Genomic DNA, 22,315 nt, shown 5'->3' with positions numbered 1-22,315 from the left:
ATGATGAGATTCTTCAAACACAATGGTAAAAAATATTGGGCACTGTGTTGGGCAAAGTTATTTCCCCCTCTTTGGTTTATTCCTAAAATAGCTTTTCAATAAAGCAGACATGAAAAAGGCCCAAATCTTAAGAGACTGAATCAAAAACTTAAGTAAAATCTCCCACCTTTTTGGTATTTTGACAAACACCATGAGGATGGTGCAGGCTGCAAGCTGAATTTGGCCTTTGGACCACCAGCGTACAGCCTCTGATTTGGACCAAAACTCTCGTTTTAGAGATGGAGAAACTGAGGCCCAGAGAGGGGCAGGGCTTTATGCAAGGGCACGCAGTAAGTCTAGCAGAAAGAAGACCAAGGGCGGGACTTGTGCCTCCTGGGAAAGGCCTCTCATCAACACGGTACACCCAGCCGCAGCAAAATAGTTTGCAGGGGGCTTGGGAAGGATAAATGTCCTATTTGTTGTTCAGACATACATATGCATGCATACATGTGTGTGCACACACATTCCCACATCCTCTGGACTTCAGTTTAAATCTAGCCCAAGGCTCCACAGGGCAGGATCTAGACCTTCCCAAGGGCCCTGAAGGGATAGGCCTGCAGGGGGTGCCCCGGCAGCTGGCCAAGGGAACCCCAAATCCTCCCATTCTCCCCTATCCCAGAGCCTCACCTTCTCCACCTCTGTCAGCTGTCTGGTCCCGGACTCAGTCTTGGGTCTTATCTTCCTCTACCCCCCATCCATCAGCAAATCCCATTAGTCTACATCAAAATATACCCAAATCTGACAGCTCTCTGTCAGCACAGCCAGCAGCCTTTGGTGGCAGAGTCTGGCTACATTCGCACCATGCTGGGGTCCTCTTGTTCCAGGTCATATTGCTGGAGCACGTTTCAGTCTCCCTTGCAGTTGAGAGTGGCCGGGGGGCTAGGCTCTGGACCACGAAGTGGGGGTGATGTGCTCCACTCCCAGCCCATCAACACTTCGCAGGCTCTTTCCCTTCTACAAGCCTGACACAGCCACCCAAGGGCCATAGAGTATAGGCAGCAGAACCATAGAAGGAAGGGCTCCGAATTGTCCCTGAATGGCCACTTTGAGGAGAGCCACCTTCTGATCAGGAACACTGACAAGCAAGAAATATACATCTTGTTGTGGAAGCCGCTGAGATTTGGCAATTCATCTGTGACAGCACAGAGCCCCTCCCTCATGAGGCTCCAGCTCGTGGCCTTCCTTCTATTCTTCCAAACGTGCCATGTTCCGTCCTGCCTCTGGGCCTTTGCATCGGCTGTTCCCTCTGACCTTTGCATGGCTGGCTATTTTTGGTTAATAAGACTCAACTCCAATGCCAACTCTTCAATAGTATAATCCCAGCGACCCTGGCTTCCAACACCTTATATCCACTATTTTTGTTTCTTTGTGGCATTTACCATTATATTAAATGGTATTCCTCATTTATTAGAGGCTGTGCAGATTAGTGGTGAAGAGCACGGGGCCAGATGCCCTGTGTTCCAACCTGCCTCTGCTGTTTTCTGCTGTGTAGTTTAGAGCCAGTAACCTAACCTGTGCCTGGACAGTAATAGAATCAGTGCAGTGATTAACTGAACTAACACACACAAACTGCAAAACGCAGTGCCTGGCACACCGTCAGGGCTGAGGAAGTGTGAGGCTTGGGTATTAATACATTTATTAAGTTTCATAAGTGTAGGACTTCATCTATCTTTGGTGCACTGGGTCTCCAGTGCCCAGCACATAGTTGGAGTTAATAAATCTTTGTTGAATCAGAATGACTGAAGATCTGGAGCCCGTTCCCAGATTCACCAGGCTCCCGCTTGGGCTCGGGCGAGCTTCTAGAGCTAAGGAGCTGGGGGACGAGAGTTGGCGGGTCCCGAGTGCTGCCTGCCTGCTCAGGGGCCGGCTGGGAGTGCAGAGACAGACCCAGCTCTCTTAATGTGATCACAGACACACCCGCTCTTCGACAAGGTGGCCACTGGTTGCCACAACGACGCTCCTGGCCCCAGAAGAATGTGCTGGAGGCAACAGCAAAACTTTGCCGCCATCTTCCAGCGTAGCCTCCAAGATGCCCAGCCACCCCTGACCCAGAGAGAGCGTCATGGCACAGGCTTGTGGATGTGCACGCGGACCCACGTAGCACATGGACACTGAGCCAGAGAGCCAAAGGGACCCGCACGGGGCAAAGGGAGGGACCAAGCCCTCACCAAGGGGAAGTGCAGGCCCACATCTGCCATGACCGGAGCCCCAGACAGACCTCACTGGCAGGCCCTGAGGGACACACACAGGCCACGCCAAGGAGTGCCAGGTCATACTCATAAGATGTACACCCAGAGGCCGCTCACAGATTGAAAAGCCTGGGTTACCTGGACGTTGGCTTGACCTTCACTGTTCACCTATAGTCCCTGGCACCTGCTTGGCGTCAGGCCCCCAGTGTGTGTGTGTGTGTGTGTATGTGTGTGTGTGTGTGCGCACGTGCGCACCTGCACATGTGTTGGGTGCAGGGGCAGGGCGGGAATCAGGGGTGTGCAGGTTGGAGGGCACCCAGGATACTCCTGGGCTCCATTCAGCTCTGCCCCCTCTGACCATGGAGGACCTGGGCCAGGAGGGCCCTTCCAGCCTCTGAGCCTCAGTGACCTCGCTGTAAAGTGCACTCTAACCACAGGTGGGCTCCTCGTGGCTCTGGGAGTGGACATCGTGGCCGAGACTGCACCAGCACTGTCTCACGCCAGCCCAAGTTCTGTCCCCGTGGCCGGGATGTGCGGGCGGCTCCGGGGCGGCTAGGGGCCTGCCTGAGATGGGCCTCAGACAGGGATTCTCAACCCGTGAGCCGCGGACCTCCCTCGGGATTAGGAGATCAGAAGGTCACAACTATTTTTATGGTAATACTAAGATACTTGCCTTTTTTACCCTCATGCACTCAGAGGTGTAAGGTGGGCTTTTCCAGAGGCCGGATGACGCACAGGAGGCCAGATGCCGTGGTGGATGTGAGAAGGCAGCCGACTTCAATGAAGCCACATGGGAGAGATGGGCAGAAATGTAAAACAAATGCCACTTTTCTCACTGTTCTATTTTATTGGTTTTACAACATAGAGCTATTTTCACTCAAAATGTGTTATTTATGTAAACAGTGGACTCATTATCATTGAAGATGAACACATAGATATTTACATTTTTTTCTCAGCTTCAATTTCTATTATTGTAACAACTGATAGATAAAACACACACACGCAGGACAGCTCGGGGCCTGCCATCACTTCTTTAAACGTTAAGGGGTCCAGATACCCCGATGTTTGAGACCGGCTGCCTTACATGCATGGCTAGCAATTGATTATAGCTCCTCTGCTCACCCCAATTCAGTCCATAATACAAAGAGGGAGCATATATTGAGCCTGGACTGTGTGCCAGGACGCAATCTAAGGGCTTTAGAAGGATCTCGTGGACTCCCCACGCCAGTCTATGAGGTTGGTACAATAAAGACAGGAGAAAACCCAGCCTGAGTTTCCAGCAATCAAATGGGGTTGTGGGGTTAGTTTAGTGGTGGGGTCAGGACCCAAACTCGGGCAGTCTGACTTGAGGGCTCCACCTTCCCCAAATCCAGCCATCTCCTGCCCCTCCTCATGCCTAGGGCTGTCAGGTGACACACGAGAGGCCCAGTTAGCTCTGGATTTCAGATAAGCAACAACAAAAAGTTTAGTGCAAGTAGGTACCAAATGTTAACACGGGGCATACTTATACTAAGAACAATTCATTGTTTATTTGAAATTCAAATTTAACTAACATCCTATATTTTTATTTGCTGAATCTGGTGACCCAAATTGTGCCCGGGGCCTCTGGAGGCTGAGGGCCCCCGTGTCCTGGACGTCTGCCCCGGGCAGCATAGCCCTACCACTTTCTGGCTGTATACCCTAAGATCATGCCTTTCCTCTCTGGTCTGCATTATGGTCCCTCCCACCAGGGCAGAGATGAGAGGTGGGGGGAGCTGGGTTGTGATGATCTTGGGTACTTTGCATTCTGGTAACATTTGCTCTCAAATTCAGAGCCTGGGGAAATTTTTTCAATACCCACCTAACTGCTCCCTTCACACGCCCCCCCACGCCACCCCCCACCCCGCACCCCTCCTCCATCATGGGTGAGCAGAGAGGACTATGTTCTCTGCAGCCTCACCCTGACCCTCTCTGGCCTCCAACAAGGCATGGCTGGGTGTTGCCACTCAGCAACAGACTCTTGAACACCCCCCCAGGTCCTGGGGCTCCCCCATCCCAGTGACACCCATTCTACAGACAAGGAAACTGAGGCTCGGCTCCCAGCGCCTGTCATTTAGCACTCAGTCAGGCGCCGGGCTGCTCCATCAGGAATGTCTTCTTCTGCCCTGAACAGCCTCCAGCCCACCTGGCAGCCCCTAAAACAGTGAGAAAAGTGGCATTTGTTTTACATTTCTGCCTATCTCTCCCATGTGGCTTCATCGAAGTCGGTTGCCTTCTCACATCCACCACAGCATCCGGCCTCCTGCACGTCATCCGGCCTCTGGAAAAGCCCACCTTACACCTGGATGGTGGCAGAGACATGACTTGCAGCAGACACACTGACACGGCTCTTGCCACTGGAAGGCAGCCAGGGCCGCATATCCATCGGGGAGGCGGCGCGGCTAAGTCAGTGATCATGCCGGTGGACGTTTTCACTTAATATATAATTACTTCCTTGAGTTAGATCCTCTCCCTGCCAGCCTGGCCCTCTTCTCTGCTGTTTCATTTTCTTCCCCTTTGACCTCTGATAGGATGATCGATGAATGTGGTTAAGCACCAACTACGGGCAAAGGAGGCACGGCGTGGCAGGAGCTCCGGCAAAGTGCACTTAGGGGAGAACTTAGATGGCAGTTCCGGCAGCCGGTTGAGTCATCAAAAGCATAGGGTTTAGGTTCGGACACCATGAGCTGTGTGATCCTGGGAAAGTTGCTTCACCTCTCTGGGCCTCAGCTTCCTCACCAACGCCTGAGTATTAGTGTGTGCCAGGCCCTTTCCCAAACACCTTACACAGACTCTCATGTAATTCTCACAAAATGAGATGGGTGTTGATATCAGCCTTGGTAGAAGAGTCCCATGGACTTGGGCAGGGCGTGGTGTTAAGCAACAGAAGCTGACCTCCCAACAGTTCTGGAGGCTTGCGGTGCAACATCAAGGCATGGGCCGGGTGGGTTCCTACTCAGGGCTGTAGGAGAGAGTCTGTTCCTTGGCTCATAGAGGGCTGCTTTCTACCTGAGCCTCTCCACATTGTCTTCCCTCCATATTCTCTGGGTCCAAATGCCCCTTTTTTATTGTTATGTTAATCACCATACACTACATCATTAGTTTTAGATGTAGTGTTCCCTGATTCATTGTTTGTGCATCACACCCAGTGCTCCATGCAGAACGTGCCCTCTTTAATACCCATCACCAGGCTAACCCATCCTCCCACCCCCCTCCCGTCTAGAACCCTCAGTTTGTTTTTCAGAGTCCATCGTCTCTCATGGTTCGTCTACCCCTCCGATTTCCCCCGCTTCATTCTTCCCCTCCCGCTACCTTCTTCTTCTTCTTTTTTTTTTCTTAACATATATTGCATTATTTGTTTCAGAGGTACAGATCTGAGATTCAACAGTCTTGCACAATTCACAGCACTTACCAGAGCACATAACCTCCCCAGTGTCTATCACCCAGTCACCCCATCCCTCCCACCCCACCCCCCACTCCAACAACACTCAGTTTCTTTCCTGCGATTAAGAATTCCTCATATCAGTGAGATCATAGGATACATGTCTTTCTCTGTTTGACTTATTTCACTCAACATAATACCCTCCAGTTCCATCCACGTCATTGCAAATGGCAAGATCGCATTCCTTTTGATGGCTGCATAATATTCCATTGTATATATATACCACCTCTTCTTTATCCATTCATCTGTCGATGGACATCTTGGCTCTTTCCACAGTTTGGCTATTGTGAACATTGCTGCTATAAACATCAGGGTGCACGTACCCCTTCGGATCCCTACTTTTGTATTTTGGGGGTAAATACCCAGTAGTGCAATTGCTGGATCATATGGTAGCTCTGTTTTCAACTTTTTGAGGAAGCTCCATACTGTTTTCCAGAGGGGCTGCACCAGCTTGCATTCCCACCAACAGTGTAGGAGGGTTCCCCTTTCTCCGCATCCCCACCAACATCTGTCGTTTCCTGACTTGTTAATTTTAGCCATTCTGACTGGTGTGAGGTGGTATCTCATTGAGGTTTTGATTTGGATTTCCCTGATGCCGAGCGATATTGAGCACTTTTTCATGTGTCTGCCAAATGCCCCTTTTTATAAGAACACCAGTCATACTGGATTAGAGCCATCCAAATAGCCTCATTTCCACTTGATCACCTCTTTTAAAAGACACTATCTCCAAATAAGGTCATGTTCTGAGGCCCTGGATATCAGGACTCCAACATATGAATTTGGGTGGGTGGGGGATACACAATTGGACCTATAACATCTGGGTATAGGTAAGGACACTGAGGCAAGGAGTTTAAGTAATGGGTTCAAGATCACACATGCTTCAAAAGCTAGAAGTGGAATTCAAACCTCTGTTCCAGAGCCCACTATTCTGAAACCTCAGCAGCACTGACCGTTAGAAACTGCGCCAGGCATTCCTGCCTGATGGGGCTGTGCCAGGGACTGCACAGCCGAGGGTGGGAAGTGTTTAGAACAGTGCCCGGCACTGAAAAAGCACCCAACAAATGTTAGCTATTAAGATCAAAGTCTGCCAGGCCTGGGTTCAAGTCCTGCTCTGACCTCTTGTGCCATGTGACCTTGGGAGGGGCTTCTCCTCTCAAGGTGGGGAGGATGACAGGCCTTCCCTAGACATCACAGCGAGCTTCCTCCGGGCTCCCGGATGTCTCCTGAGTACATGCTGCCGGGCACCTGGGCGGCACTGCAGGGCAAACCTCCCCTCCATCTCCCTGGGTTCTGGGCCCCCTCCAGGTCCGAGGCTCTCTGACCTCCGTGTGGCCTCCCTCAGGGCACGGTGAAGGGTCCGACCCAGAGCACACATCCGTCTGAGTTAGCAGAAGGAGAGGTGACGGAGGAGAGAAGAATCTAGTTTAATTCAGGTGAGGAGGGTACAGAATTATTGAGGGTGTCCACTTCTGGCCAAGATGGAGCCACAGCCACCAATTTACCCTCCTGCCTAAAACCAACAAAACAGACAGGACACATGAAGTGGTGATTATCAAAGCACAGGATTTCAGGCCACAGAGGACAATGATCCCTGCAAAATGGGGAACAAATGAAGTCAGCTCGATGGTTGCTTGGCTTGCTGCCTTGAGGGTTTCCAGGCTGGGGCACGGGGACAGGGAGCTGCATGCCTAGAATTCCCTGGGGTCCACAGAGACCGAGGCAGCCATGGCTCACAGGGCAGAGCAGCAGAGGAGAGGGTCGCCCGGATCTGCGGAGGAGCCCGAGGACCCAGCAGAGCAATCAGTTCATGCACAGGAGGACACTGCTTGAGGCCAGGGGAGGAACCGTCTGCAAGGGTTAGAGACAGGGTCACCTGGTGTCACACAAGCCTGGGAATAGTACTTGCCCCCACTAACCAGACTGAAAGTCTCACAATTCACAGGGTGGTGGGTGGAGCATTCTGGAAGGCCTTGCCTCAGTAGTGGGGAATGATTAGCTCTACACTGAGCACTGTTCCAGACCCACCTACTGGATCATAAGAGCAAGACCCGAAGGAAGCAAACTATTTCCAAGTGACATGACTGCATCTCCGAATAAAGCTCGAGAAGAGTCACAGGAACACAAAAAACAACCAGCACCCAACAAGGTGAAATTTGCAATGTCTGGCCTCTGATTAAAGATCACTCCTGCTGCCACTCCCTACTCAGGCCTCAGGACTGTGGCCCTGGCCTCCCAGCTCTTCCTGGGTTCCCCTGACCACCGTGCCTCTCTCTTCACACTAGAGAGCAGCTGCCTGTTGGGGCCTGCCTCCCCCACCAGAGAAGGACAACTCAAGGACAGAGACTGTGTCTCATCCTGCACTGAGGCCCCAGCAGGGCAGGGCACTCTGTGGGCACTGAATAAATGCTTAGTGGATGGATGGATGGATGAGGGATGGATGGAGGGATGGGTGGTTAATTCACTAATGACCAGGCCTTTCCCTTCTTCCCTGCTGGGTTCTGAAGTCTTCACAGTTAGGGATTATTTCATTCTGCTCTGTGTGCCAAGGTTTCAGCACCTGCTCAGCTTGAGTGGACCCTCATAAGTACATGTTTGTTGATTGAATAACAAAACAAGCCTTGGTGCCTGCTGCAGCTTCTGTCTGGAATGTTCTTTCCCAGACATCCCCATGGCTTACCCCTTCACCTCCTTCAAGTCCTTACTTATGTGTCACCTTCTCAATGAGGCCTGACCACCCTATTTAAGGCTGAAAGGGCCTTCTTCCTTCCAGGACTCCAACCTTTTTACCCTTGCTCTTGTTTCTACCTTTTCACTTATGCTCTTGTTCACTTATTTACTATGTTGACTGTTTCTTATCTGTGCTTCCACTACCACCAGAAAAAAAAAAGTTAAACACAGAGCTTTTTGACTCTCTTATTTTGCATAATTTCCCCAATTCCAAAGACAGTGTCCCGTACATAGCAGCTGTTCAATAAACGCTTGTTAAATAAGGGGATGGCTTTTGTTCTGCCGATGACTGCCCTGTGGTCTGGGCTGACTCCTTGATCCCATATGTAAAATAATAACGACAATAATAGTAATGAAGAAGGTTGAATGGTACGGCAGTCACTGGAACTCTGCTTGCAAAGATTCCATCTCTCCATCCTCCAGGCACGTAGTAGGGTCGTGCTCCTCACCCTTAGGGTCAGCCTCTGACTGGCGTTGGCCAGTTTGAACAGAAGGGGCAGTGATGTGTCTCACATCCAGGCGGACACTTTAAGAGCCAGGCGCACCTCCCACCTCCCTTGTCCCCTCTACCAGAGGGATGGGCAGTGCTCCCCACGGTGGTTGCTGCTCTGTTATGCCGCCGAACAAAGCCACAGCTGACCCATTTGGGACATTTTGCATGAGTGAGAAATTAACTTTTGTTGTATTAAGCCAGTGGGATTTGGGGCTTTTGTTACAGCAGCATAACTTACCCTCACCTGACTGAGGGTCCTGACAAATGGGATTTTGCAACCCGAGGGTTACCCTGAGGGCTCAGTCCCCTCTGCTCTGGGAGGGGTGGAACTTGCCAGGATAACAATGATTGTGGCTTATCAGGGTTGTGTGCTTAATGCCCCTTGATTGCCCCATTGTGTGGGCACAACAACCCAGTGAGTAGGCACTACTGTTGTCCCCAAGGGACTGGAGGTACAGAGGTGAGATAGCGTGCCCAGGTTGCTGAGAGGGGACGGGCCGGGACTTGAAGCCTCAGGTGGTTCTTGTTCTCACCTCTGTCAGCCTTCAGGCCCCAGCCACTATCATCCCGAATGCCAGCTGGCCCCACGAGGAGGGTGTGCAGCTCCATGCCTGGCCTCTCTGGTATATTTGGGTCCAGGCTAATGGTAGCGGAGGCTGGACTCCGAGTATGTTAGCTAGGACAGTTTCATGGAAGAGGGTCTGCCGATCAGAGAAGGGGTGGGGGCCTAGCAGGCACCAGCACGACGCCTCTGGCCGCTGGGAAGCCCCCCTCAACGTGACCCCGCATCAGTGTGCACATTCATCCACGCTCCTTGGGGGCCCTGCCTCTCCCCGACGCCTTTCACAAAGAGCCCCCAGAGCTCCCGGCCCCTGACCAAGTAGCAGTGCTTGGGTCAGAGTGTCTGCTCACCTGGACCAGCTGGTTTAACAATGGGGGAGGGACAGGCACTAAGCGAAGGCCACACAGCAGCAGTGAGAGCTAGGTTTGCCCGGATCTAACTTTTGCAAAGCCAGCTTCCATGATTAGACACGCCCCCTCTGAGAAGCCTTCCTTATTGAAATTTGGCATGGTGATGAGAGATTTCCCCTATGCAACTGGGCGATGGGGAGAAGGGAAGCAAACATCGGCCTGAGAAGCCTCACTAAGGTCTCTCATGTCAGTCTCACTGTACCCATTTCACAAGTGTGAAGCCTGAGGATGCCAAGCAAAGGGACGACTTGTCTGACGTCATGGGCCTTCTAAGCAGAGCCAAGACTCACATGGCAGGGCTCCTGACGGTAGCCAGAATGTGTCCTGCAAGACCAGGTCCTGCCCAGCCGGGGCCACCATCTCTGCAGGAGCTGCTCCTTTAATAGGGAGCTGAGCAAAATCACCCAGGACAGCTGACTCTGGGGGAGGCAAAGTGACACAGACCTTAGCTCCAAACTCTGTGACTCGGGCCAGGCTTCCACCTGGTGAGCCTCAGTCTCCTCAGCAGTAAGCAGGGATACAAGGGACTCTTCCTGCAATGAAATAATGAGGTCAAGTGCACCACACTGTGTCTAGCAAATAGCAGGTGCTCAGGACATGGCCACCTGCTCTTGAGTGGTGGGCATCCATACGGCAAAGCCCACTGCCCCAAATAGCACTGCAGGGCACCTCCTTACACATCAAATGTCGCCTAAGGGACCTGGATGAGCCCGTCTCGGGTAAGGATCCAGGAGCGGAATTGCTGTGTCCTGGAGGCTGGGGTAGGTGTGACTTCGTTTGCATGAGCCCTGGGAGGTGGCTGTCTTGATTGGCTACACCAGCTGCCATCCCCACGCAGGGCACCGGGGGTCCTCTCTGCCTGTGCCAGCACCAGCACTTGGCAGTACCCGGCTTTTCAATTCTTGCCAGTCTAATCGTCACAAAGTGATACCTTGGGCTTCTCTGGTTACTACTAATGAGTTTGCTCATCTCTTCATGGGCTTCTTGGCCTTTTCTGTCTTCTCGTCTGTAAATGGCCTGTTTATGTCTTTGGCCCACTACCTGGGAAGACTTTTCTGAGCTTGCTACCTGGCCAGCCCCTCCTGCTCCACAGGTATCTTGTCCTGAGGAAGCCTGCACAGCCATACATCCACGGGACACCGGAGACACCTGCAGTTCCCCGCACTTGGCCTGTCCGTGCTGCATTCTCCCCACCTGTGACTTTCTGGCTTCATTCATTCACCCATCGTTTCCCAGCACAGCTGGAATAAGATTCAAACACCATGGCCAGCCCGAGGGTCCACACCATCTGCTTGCACCAACCTCTGCTGATGTCCTGGCTGGCTCACTGGCTCAAGCGAAGACTTCCTGGCCGGGTCTGAACTGCCATGCTCATCCACAACCTCGGGGATGCCGCATGGCTCCCTCCCTGCAGGAGTCCCCTCCACACAGAGGCCGCCCGACAGACGGCCCCGCCTGAGACACCAGCGCACCACTATGTATTGCCCTGTCACCCTGGACCCGGATTTCGTTTTCTTCTCAGCACTTATCCACACTGGCCACTACGCTGCATGTCTTTTTATTGTTTGTTTTTGTTAAGATTTTATTTATTTATTTGAGAGAGAGAGAGAGCGCGCATGAGCAGGGGGAGTGGCAGGCAGAAGGAGAGGGAGAAGCAGGCTCCCCACGGAGCAGAGAGCTCGACCCCCGGGATCATGACCTGAGCTGAAGGCAGACACTTAACCGACTGTGCCCCCCTGGGTGCCCCCAGGTTTTTGTTCAGTGGTGTTTAGAGGTGAAGAAGCTGGCTCATGCCAAGTCCATAGCAAGCACAGGGTAGCCCCTGGCAGGAACCTCCAAACAGACCCGGTGCACCTTCCTCAGCACCACTCAGACATAGCTCCTGGGGCAGCTTTAACTCAGATCCACCTGGATATTCAGGTGAACCCACTTAATTTCTCTCCTGAGTCGCACTGCCTGCTTCGAAGTCAAGGCACTGATTCCGCACAAGAAGAGCTATTGGTGGTGGAGGCAGAGCGGTCCGGAGCATTTGCGCTCACTGCCTCAGAGCAGAGCCACGTCCTGGGGGTCCCAGCCCCCCTGTGTCTAGGAGACGGCTCTGCAGGACCGCTTGCCCCCAGTGAACCAGGAGCAGCAGTGGATATGCATCCTATCCAGGCCTACGTGGGGAAGAAGCCGGTGGGTTCTGACAGAGAAGTCATAAGGTGGCAGGAGCCTGGGCTGTCTCCTGCCACACGCCCACTCCAGACTGCTGAAATGCAAGGGGTCACCTCGATTGCATTAAGCCACCGAGATCCCCAGGTTTTGCTAGAGCAACTGGAATTACCAACTAGAACAGTAAGATTGGAGCCGTGTCCATCTGTAGCTAGAGGCAGGTGTCCAGCCCAAAGTCTCAGCAAATGAGCTGATCGATGGGAGTCGGTGAGCCCGTCCTTCCTGCTCAGAGCTCTCTCCAGGCATGCTGCCTTGGGATAAGGAAGGACATCTTCTTCCTTTATAGCTTTGAGTAACAAAAGCATTACACCTTCCCTGATTTTAAAATATACTGAAGTGTCTATAGTAAAAGATAAAAATATGTTCCAAAATCCTGCTCCCCAGAGGGAACCGCTAGGATCACACTTGGTGTATGTGAATGCAAACATACACATATATGTCCCAGAGACATGCTTCTTCCCCAAGGTATTTTTCTCAACTCCACATTACACATAAGTAGACCTGCCTCAGTGTTTTTAACAGTCATAGAGGATTTCATAACATGGAGGTACCCAAATTTTCTTCCTCAACCTCCTGTAGATGGATCTGGACAAGGATTCCGTTGGTTTTTCCACCATCACCAACAACATGGTAACAAAGGTCCTTGAACATTTATCTTTCAGCACTGGTGTGAGTCTTGCTGCAAAGTCTTCTTGTCTCCTAGAAGTGGGGGTTCTGGGTCAAACAGTGTTGGCTTTTACATGTTGAGGGATTCCCCCGAGAAGGGGGTTGATCATCCTGCAGGATGACCCTGGATAAACTGTGGAAAGCCTAGGAGATAGGGAGCTTTCCTTTGCTGGAGGAATCCCAGGGGCTTTAGACAAGCACCCACGAGGGTGCTGCAGAGGGGGTTCCTCCATCAAGTTCTGGGTTGTCCTGGACAACCCTTGTTTGTTCCCACTAGCATGTTTTATTTCCGTACAAACGTTCTGGGGCTGATCCTGGCTGAGAATCGTATGAGGTTCCTTCATGGCCACAGTCTTAAGTTCCCTCTCCTGGGGGCCTGCTGGGGGAGCTAGAGCAGCCTCCGGCCAACCCCCAGCTTGAGGATGCAACTCCCCCGTCCTCCCCTGGGACAGTCCTGTGAAATCTGCACAAGAAACGCACAGCCTTGTAATCAGTGCCACTGTTTGTCACCAGATGTTCAGAGGCAGGGGTGCTAATTGATGCAGATAAGGAGGAGGGAGAGGAGGGGGGATGGAAGCTGCTGGGAGGATGGGTGGGCTCGGGGAGGCAGGAGAGCCCCACACTGGGGGTGTGCAAGAAAATGCATCTTAGGAGGGACGAGCAGAAGGAGGGGCATAGGACATTTAGGGTCTCCTGGCAATGAGAGGTAATGAGCCTGAGAATAAGGATCTCTGATTTTATTACAAGATCCTGTAATACTGATGAGAATTTCTGTGATCTGGTGCCTGCATTCTACGACTCTGTTTTGAAATGCTCTGATGTCGTGATTCCGAGCCTCTGATTCTGTGTTAAAGCTCCAAGCGGTGCACAGGGCAGGTGGTTTTGGAGCGGGGCTCCTGGAGACCCAACTCTTATGAGTGTTGAGAACTTGGGCGCACTGCCTGCCAGCTCCATGCCTCAGTTTGCTGGCTGGTAGATGCAAATAGCAAGGTATTGGCCCATAGTGTCTCAGCGAGGGTTCAAGGAGCTGATACACGTGGATACTGAGGCTGAGAAGGGGGCCTGGCACACAGTGAGTGCTCAGCGAATGCTGGCTTTCATTGTTCTTCCATTAGTTTTGAGGGCCAGCAGTCCAAGTGTTGATTATGGGAGCCGAGGCCAGGGATTGGGCTATTGTTCTAAGCTGCTTCTCCGGGTCTGGAAGTGTCTGGGGCTCCAGGACCGGGGTCCACTGGGCAACCAGCCCTCCACAGCAGGCAGCTGCTGGAAAGCAAAGCAAACACGCAGAAGGAAGGAAGCTCCTGGGGCCGCAGGAAAGCAAACAAGGGCCACTTCCTCCAGCCGCACGCTGCGGATGGCCAACCTTTCCCAGAGCTGTTCCTTGGGAGTCCTCCTCAGGCGCCCGGCCCGTGTTTGGACAGCTTGAGGGGCGTGGGGGGCAGAGAAAGTGGAGCAACAGAGAACCAGGCCTGGCCTGGCCAGTCGCAGGCCCCTTCTGCCTGTCCCCCCTGTAGGGCATTTGCCATGCAGCCTACCTGACTGCATCCTGGGCTCTGGCCTACAGGCATGGCTGTTGGGGGGCCAGGCCTAGGGGGTGGTCCTCAGGATGGGGCATCCCGGCTGCGATTACAATAACATTGATAATAATAATTAGTGCTGATTAAAAGCTTACCGGGAGCCAGCCCTATTCTCAGTGCCGTATGCAGAGTATTTCTCGTCATCTTTGTAACACCCCCCCATTATTATTGTAATTTTACAGGTGAAAAAAACGGAGGCAGGATTGAGTAATTTTACAGCCCAGATGGTCTGCCTCTGGTCATTACACTCTCAGTAAACCACACATTGCCTTTGAAGAGGTCATGATAATGATACCAGCAGAGAGCACTTTCTGAATAATCTGCTTTCATGATTTCTCTCAAGTCCTTTAGTGACCCTATTGGGTGGGTCTCATGAGCCCCACTTATGAGGGAAGGTAAACTGAGGCACAGTGCAATGGAGCTACTTCCCCAAGATTATCCAGTTAGAAAAGGTAGCAGCTGGGATTCAGACCTGTTTCAGTCCAGTCCTAAAACCCATGCTGTTAACCCCAAAGCTAGTATATTCGTTTCCTCTGGCTGCCGTAACAAATCACCACAAACTTGGTGGCTTAAAACAACGCTGGGGCGCCTGGGTGGCTCAGTCGTTGAGCGCCTGCCTTCGGCTCAGGTCATGATCCCAGGGTCCTGGGATCGAGCCCCACATCGGGCTCCCTGCTCGGCGGGAAGCCTGCCTCTCCCTCTCCCACTCCCCCTGCTTGTGTTCCGTCTCTCGCTGTGTCTCTCTCTGTCAAATAAATAAAATCTTTAAAAAAAACCAAAAAAACAAAAAACAACGCAGATTTATTCCCTTACAGTTCTGGGAGTCAGAAGTCTGAAATCAGTCTCGTTGTGCTAACATTGAGGCGGTGGCAGGGCTGGATCTTTCAGGAACCTCTGAGAGGTGAACCCCTTTCCTTGACTTTTCAGCTTCTAGTGCCCCCTGTATTTCTTGGCTCACGGCCCCCTTCCTCTGTCTTCAGAGCACATCGCTCCACATCACCCCAATCTCTGCTGCTGTCATCACATCTGCCCCCCTCCCACCTTCCTCATGTAAGACCATTACAATTACATCAGGTCCTTCTGCATAATCCAGGATAATCTCCCCTTCTCAAAATCCTTCATTTATTCGCACACTCACCATCCTTTTTGCCATATCGACAGGTTCTAGGCATTAGGACATGACCATATTTGGGGGGCATTATCCTGCCTACCACCAGTAGGTTAGGCTAAATTTTGCTAAAGTGGAGATAATGAGCTCCCCACCCCTGGATGTATGGTAGCACATCTTAGGCCCACTCAAAACCTTGGCAGTGGGAGTCATGGGTGCTTAACTCAGAATCTGAAGACCTAGAAGCTTCTTCTCAGACACTCTGGCATGCTTCCAGATGGCAAAATGGAAGCATCCTTTGTTTTAGTGGGGGTGACTTCCCCACCAGGGCCCTCCCTCAGCACGGCTCTCAGGGGACTTCTCACACCCAGGTTTGTGTCACTGGGATGTGCATCCAAGCTTTCCCTCCCTGCCCGCTGCGAGCTTGCCAAGGGCAGAGCGCGATGCCCTTCCCTCTGGTGCCAGCCCACGGTCCACGCCCAATTAATGTGTGTGGGAAGATCAAGCAGCGAAAGCTCAGAGGGCGCCTGTGACTGGTAGGTTGTGGATGGCCCCGGGTGGGGCCTGGCACACTGTAGGGGCTCAGCAAGTGTGTGCTGAATTAAGTCACCCACCAGGCGCTACATTAGTGCCCTCCAAGAGAACGTTCGGCAGTGCTGGAAATGCTCTAAAGCTGCCCTGCCCAGCTCGGGGGCCACTGGCCACGCGTGGCTACGGAGTCCTTCCAGTATGGCTGGTGTGACTTCACTTAGGCTGAATTCTCTCTCAAGAACCCCACACTGGGGGTGTGCAAGAAAATGAACCCCAAGACCTGGCCTGAACCTGAAACTCCCCTCCCCACCCCTCTGTGCGGGTTCCATTGTAATGGTCTCTAGCCCAGTGTCGGCTGGCCAGCCGGGTCCTTCTCCTGGCCCCCGGCCTTGTCGCAGCTCTCACAGGCCTGCCGCCTCCATGCCAGCCAGCATCCCGGAAGGCCCACGCGCACTGTGGACATTCGGTCCTCGCAACAACACAGGGAGGTGGGTCTCGTTATTCCCGCCTTGGAGATGAGGAAGAGAGGGGCTCTGTGAGCGCCAGAGGCTTCCCCACTCCATGCAGGAAAGCAGGGCCGAACTAGACCCCTCGGCCAGGCCTCTGTGCCCTGCTGCAGAGCAAGCTGGCGAGCAAGGAGCCCGGCAGCCTGAGGCAGGGAAGAGACGAAAGCAGGACCCCGGCCCCGCCCACACCCCCGGCCTGGGGCTCGCAGCGGCTCAGGGCCCCCGGGGCTGCCCACGGGCAGATGGCTAGGCTGGCAGAGGTAGGGCAGCCCCTCGCCGGGCCAGACCCAGTTTCGACCAGGGCGGAGGAACAAAGGGCTTTCACGGGGTGTAACCCAGGCCGAGGGGAGAAGAATGGTCAGGTGTATGGAGAGGCAGGTTCACATGGAGGGAAAGGGCAAGCCGTGCAGGCCCGGCTGGCACGGGGGCCCGGGTTCCGGCCCACACTCCCAGGGCGGCAGACGGTCGCTGGCAGCGAGTGAAGGCCCTGTTTGTGCGATATGTCGGCGGGGAGGGCAGGCCTTTTAAGGGGTGAGATCGTGTGGCCCGATAGCACACCGGGGCCTCTCCCTGGGGGGGCCGGGCCCCCTGTGAGGACTGTCGGCCATTGTTACCTGCGCCTCGAGCGAAGGAAAACGGGACACGGGCGGTCAGCCGATACCTGTGCGATCTGGCGGCCGGGGGCAGCTCCGCCGCCCACGGCTCCAGTTACAGAGCCGGAGAGGGGGGGCGCCGGGCCGGGAAGGGCCCGCGGAGCTGCTGGCCCGGCTGCAGGCCCCCCGGCATGTCCACGGCACACGGGCTGGAGTGATCCGCCCAGGGTGAGGGCCGTGAGGCTGTGGGGGTGTGTGCCGGGTGTCAGGGATCATGGGGCGCCCCCCCCGACTCTGTCGGGAGAGGCCACGAACACGCTGTGCAGGACTGCTTGACCACATGGGTCCAACGGTCAACACGGAAGACGGAGTCCAGGAAAATGTGGGAAAATTAAGCGGCACGGGGAGCGGAGGTGACGGCCATCTGTAGTGTTTGCCAGTGGCCCGTGTAAATGCTGGTAGCAGCCTGCCGGCGCCCACCGCTAACATTTACCTCCTAGCCAGCACACGTGGGGATTCTGTGGCCACTGGGCAGCGGCAGTCACAGCCCTTGCTCTTGGAGTATTCCGTGCCGTTAATGTGTTCAGCCCTCGTGTGATAGATAGTAACATTTTACAGAGGAGGCACAGAGAGGCCGAGTAACTTGCCCAAGGTCACACAGCTGTGATGGGGTAGAGCTGGGATCTGAACCCAGACCATCTGACTGCAGGGTCCGTGCGACTAAGCACCACTCTACCCTGCTCCCAGCCCCTGCCCCACCCCCCGCCCCACTTAGCATGGTGAAATAACAGCCATTTCCTGTGCCCTAGCAATGAGCTGGCCATGCTCCCAGGTGAGCTCTCTCATTTAACCTGTTCAACCACCCTATCTGGAGGCTGCTCCCATTTGACAGAAGCCAAGACTCAACTCTGGAAGTGACATGCCTGGAAAATGAGGCAGGGTCATAGCAGGGAACAGACAGCAGTCAAATGGGTAATTAATGAAGGGGCCGGTTGCAGAGACGTGGGCAGCGTCAGAGAAACCAGCCAGGGACGGTGAAGCACACTGCCAGCAGCGGGGAGCTGCTCCTTCCTGGGGCCTGGGGCACAGAACAGCCCTTCCCAGAACCTGCTGCGGGCAGCTGCAGCTGGACGGGTGGCTGCCGGACACGAGCCACAGACATTGGGGGACGCAGCCACCGCCACCTGCCACCCAGCAGGAGGGCTAGGGGGCCCCCTCACCCTCTGATCCCTTTCAGTCCAGGTGGAGCTGGGAGGCCATGGACGCAGACTCAAGGTCAGCCCCCAGGGCACAGAGCAGGGCCCTGAGTGGATCTGGAGGGACTTATGGAGAATAGGCAGGCTGCTGTCTCCCCAAAGCGGGTGAATGCCAGAGCCCGGGCTCCCGCAGAGTGCACGCACTACCCAGGCTTCCCATTGATCCACTAGCTCGCCGCACTGCCTGAGGACCACTCATGCCTGGCATGGCCACAGAAATGACACAAAGTCCCAAGGACTTCCTGCCTCCATCTAGCAAGGGCCTATTCGTCCATTTACCAACCATTTCTTCATGCTGAGTGTGCAGGAGGCCCTACGCTAGATGCTCTGCTGGACAGAGGAAACCACGGAAGCTGTGGAGGCTGCAGAAAGTGTTCTACCCCCTAGGCATCCAGTTGGCATCTGCAGGGTGCGGAGTTGCCAGAGTCTGGCACTTACATGGCATTTTTAAATGGTTTTACAAATTGAAGATGTCCTTGATGACATCTTATATACATACATACATATGTATCTATATGTGTGTGTGTATGTGAATGTGTATTATGTGTTTGTGTGTGAACATGCATGTATATGCGGACATGTATATATGCACTAGATACGTGTGTCTATATATATATGTATCACACACATACTCACATACACATACATGTATCTGTCTTTGCTTGCAGACTTTGTGGGTATTCTGTATTACTTCATTTTCTCAGCCATTGAACGAAATGTACTGGGGTCACCTGCGTGCCCGGCCCCGGGATAAAGGAGATAGGGAAAGAACTGGACGTAGAGCCATGTCTCTAGAAGCCCCTGAGCGGGGTCAAGGACCCTGTCACTGAGCGATAATGAGCTGTAGGCCTTGAGTGAGGCCAGGACCCAGGGAAGAGGCCAAGACGCAGAGGAACTGACAACAGTAAGAGGAAGCAGAATGTGCAGCAAAGCAGATGTAGAGGAGAAGGCTGCAGGGCCGGGGAGAGCGAGATGGGGCTGCCACGGCTGGACTGCAGCAGGAGTCAGAGCGAGCCAGAGCCAGGGGGCCAGCTGAGCTCCGGGCTGTGGAGGAGCCCCAGGTAGATTCACGCAGGTCCGGGCTGGACACAGATGTCCCCTCAGCAGGGTGCCTGAAGAGCCCCGGATGGAGGCCCGACTTACAGGGCTTGGGCAGGACTCAGGGAGCCCCCGGGGTCAGAGCAGCGCCCACGGCTGGGCACAGGGGAGTGCCATCACCACCCTGGACCTGGGGGCGGGGCAGGGAGTGGTTCCCGGGAAAGGCCTGGAGCCACAGGTGGGGGCCTCATGCCCGGAGCTGCAGCTATAGAGAAAGGCAGCCACGGTGACCCTGGACAGAGAAAGATGGGGACGAGGTGCACCCACTTTCCACTGGCCAAGCCCAGCCGGGAGCAGGCGGGCAACAGAGCCTGGATGATGGGTCCCCAGAGGTCAGCCTCTGGGAGCCGAGCAGGGTAGAGAAGGGCAGGGAGTGAATGGGGTAGGGTAAAAAGAACAGCCAGCCTAGTGGGCAACAGTCAGGGTGTTTAAGACCAAGATCTCTGGAGCCATTTGGACTGAGTCTGGGTGGCAGCCCCTGCTGGGGTGGGCTGTGGCCCTCCTGCTCCCTCCCTATCCTACAGACCTGTGGCATCAGAAACGCTGGACCAGGCACGCTTACAGACCAGGCTGTTGTACAAGCTGCAATGGGGCTACGCTGGTGTGGGGCCAGGTCACCTCTGTGTAACCTGTGGACAGAATGGCAGGTGGCACCTGAATGTCAGATCCACCTGGATGGAGTGGTGATGCCAGAGTTTCAGGGCGATGAGCTGACAAAGGGGTAAGGCTTGGTGATGAACCCCTCAGGGCTTACCACGACCTGACACCCTGGACGCCTGGACAGCCTCTGGCCATTGCCAGCAACCTGAACGCCCGCCACGAGAAGCTGCGCCACCCGCCCGTCCAGCTGCGAAGCCTCCCGGCCTCTGCCTCAATCACCATGCCTGTCGGCTGGATTTCCTCGAGCCTCTCATGGAGACTGGGGGGCTCCACCACCACCACCCGAGCCGTGTGCCCTCAGACACGGGGCTCCTTCTCCAGGCCTCTTGTTTCTCCCCCCGTCACGTAGGAATACTAAATAGGAAAATGAACAGAATGTCACGGGGTTCTGTCAGGATGAGATGAGTCACCGAGCTCCGTCACAGCAGCTGCCATTGTCTTCGAGACTCCACATTCACAAATGGCCGCTTAATGTCGTTTCCGATAGAAATAGAACGCGAGCCACGTAGGTCATTACAAGCTTTTCTAAAAAAGCAAAAATAAACTGGTGCAATTCATTTTAATGTCATTTAACCCAATACATCTGAAATGTTTGCGCGCATGAAACATAAGCAGCCATATGTCAAGGGCTCGGTAGTCCCTTGTGGCCAGTGGCGACAGCACTGGCCGGTGCAGGCTGCTGAATGCGTGCCACGCACGCAAACATGCTTCAGGCGGGGGAAAGCAAGCGTCCTCCTGCCAGAGGTAATATTAGCACTGGACATCCACAGGTGAGCTGGATTTGCAAATGTGGGGATGCGTAGGGTCATCCAGGCTTATGTCCTTCCTGTTCCGACAGTGGGGAAACCAAGGCCCAGAGAAGTTGTGAGCGAGAAGCCTGGGCATGAGTTGCAAGAAGAAGGCACATTACTTAGAAAGTGAGTAGGGAACAGGTATGATCCCTAATGCCAAGCACAGGGTGTGCTTGGTGTGAAGAAGACAGGAGGGCAAGGGGAAGGGGAGGATGAGGAAGTGAAGAAAGAGAACCCTGAAGGGAAATCATCTATGGCTTTAAAAGAGCTGGCTGCATCCTGCTACTGCTTAAGATGCTCAGCCTGCCGTCGCCCTGGTAACGAGAGAAAAATCACAGAGCAATTTGTAATCAGTAGTGGTTTCTGCTGCTCCCTGGGAACATTGTTCCCCTTTGGAGGCCGCATCGCTGAGTAGGAGCGGTCTTACCCCCTCCCAATGCGAGAGACCATCTGCATCACCCTCCTTGTGAGGCTATCCATCCCCAGCTCACATAGCTCCCCGAACGCAGAGCTCCCTCCTTGTTGGTCAGCCTGCCCCATGTCTGTGGAACCTGTCTGGGAGGAAACTCTAGCTCACACCACACTGGAGCCTGCCTCTCTATGCTCTGGCCACTGGAGCCATAAGCCCCACCTCCTCCCCCTGCCTGGGGCAGCCTGCAGAGGCTCAAGATGAAGCGTGGCATCTCCCCAGTCCCACTTACCAAATAGTGTCTGCAGACTCCTCCCAATCCTGGTTGGTTCCTCTCAACCAGTCCCAGGCACAGGATCCAGGAAGAGTCTGAGCAGCATAAAGCACAAATGTCACCTCCCTCATTCTAGGTGTAGGCCTTGATTAATAGGACCTAAGGTCAAGTTGGCCTGGCCATGGGCCCAACCTCCCTGCTTTCTCTGTGTCTGTCTCCAGGTGAACATCCATTGGTATGAAACATCCACTCCAGCAAAATCAGGCATCCCACCACCTGTGTCCTATCCATTCTAAGGTCTCACAGGCAATTCCATGAGGCCAATATAGAACTCCTGATTATCCCCCACCCAGATCTTCCTGCTCAGACCATAAACTTCAGCATCATTCCTCACCTGTCTTTCTTCTTCACCTTCCATGCCTGATCCTTGAGCTTACCGTTCCCACTCCTAAATAGCTCTGGCATCCATCTACTGCTCCCCTCCTCCTCCACTGCCCCCCCCCCCGCCGACCTGCCACCATCAGCTCTTGTCTGGGTGGCTGCAAGAGCCTCCTGGCCAGTCTCCTGGCTTCTCTTCCCACCGAGAAATCAGAGATGTCATTACCTGGCTTGGAACAGCCCAGTGTTCCCCGCCCCAGTGGCTCCTCACCTGGGCCTCACTGAGTCCCCAGAGTCACCCCTGCCCTTCCTGTCACTCCTGCACTGCAACCACACAGGACCTTCCTATTCCCGGGCTCCCTAAAGCTTCTTCC

The sequence above is a fragment of the Mirounga angustirostris genome, unplaced genomic scaffold (assembly GCF_029215605.1).
Source record: "Mirounga angustirostris isolate CCGP_5_RB_7025 unplaced genomic scaffold, mMirAng1.0.hap1 SCAF_1, whole genome shotgun sequence".
Lineage (NCBI taxonomy): Eukaryota > Metazoa > Chordata > Mammalia > Carnivora > Phocidae > Mirounga > Mirounga angustirostris.
Note: the sequence above shows the minus strand (reverse complement) of the source record.